Source organism: Sinocyclocheilus anshuiensis, unplaced genomic scaffold, assembly GCF_001515605.1.
Source record: "Sinocyclocheilus anshuiensis isolate Anshui unplaced genomic scaffold, SAMN03320099.WGS_v1.1 scaffold234, whole genome shotgun sequence".
In the NCBI taxonomy this organism is placed as follows: Eukaryota; Metazoa; Chordata; class Actinopteri; order Cypriniformes; family Cyprinidae; genus Sinocyclocheilus; species Sinocyclocheilus anshuiensis.
Window position 1 is genome coordinate 1,882,553 of NW_015544165.1, and position 1,100 is coordinate 1,883,652.

At 34.1% G+C, this 1,100-nt stretch overlaps 1 protein-coding gene across 3 annotated transcripts in view; it reads left to right on the plus strand.

Moving 5' to 3' along the window:
• LOC107695814 (la-related protein 4-like) overlaps positions 1-1,100 on the plus strand; it is a 12,421-nt gene that overhangs the window by 4,579 nt on the left and 6,742 nt on the right. The window lies entirely within an intron of this gene.

Here is a 1,100-nt window from a genome sequence, read left to right on the forward strand (position 1 = left end):
ATGGAAAAGCTGAATTAGAGCTGTTTCCTGTAAACTCCGTGGACAAAACAGTATTGCGATTTAAGAACACTTCCTTTAGGTATTACATGGAGCGAAGATGAAAACAAAATGCCATCGAATCGTTTCTGAAGACAGTCAGAACCTTCAGATGTACAATCATATAATTAATTCATTCATATATTCATTTGCATAATTCCCTTAGCACTCTTTTAAAACCTCCCAGCTTTTCTGCCCTGCCACTCAAAACGAAACTACTCTGTGTGCTGTGCGCATGTGAGACTGTTACTTAAAACTGTGCTTTATGCTGGACGGTATTCATTTATTGCGAGTTGTTCAAATCGCGGTAATCTAATACGGTTTTAATGATAATTAAAAGATGAAACGGTAATACTAACCGTGGGGAATTTTATCATTATTTATCGTCAAACCAGTAATTGTTACATCCCTAATCCATAATAAAAAGTGCCTCACACGGCTCCGGCGGGTGAACAAAGGCCTCCTGTAGCGATTCAATGCGTTTTTGTAAGAAAAATAACCATATTTAAAACGTAATAATCAATTTAATCTAGCTTGCGCTCATTGTTGTACACGGAAGCAGCATGTGGTGGATGACGTAAGACGTCGGTGTTAGAACTTTATATTATTATAGTATTATAATTATAGTATTATAGTACATTTAAAGTATTATAGCAATTTAACATTATAAATGTCTTCACCGTCACTTGACCAATTTAATGCATTCTTGCTGAGTAAAAGTATTACTTTTAGTATTTATTACTTATAGTATTAAAAAAAACTGACTGAACCCAAACTTTGAACGGTAGTTGCAAAGCATTTGTGCATTGTCTCACTTTTTCCCAACATATTGTCTTGTGCCCTAAACATAGCCATTTTAGACAGTCAAGTTAAAAGTAGTTAATCTTAAAAAAATAAATAAAACATTCTTGTGTCTAGACCCCTGCATTCTGTTCATTATAAAATACATCTAGCTGATTTTCGACACATGTACAATCAGTATCCAATGGAAAAGCCTCCTAAGAAATGCATTGGATTATATTTACACTGGTCCTCCTTAACACTGATTAGCGAATATATATATA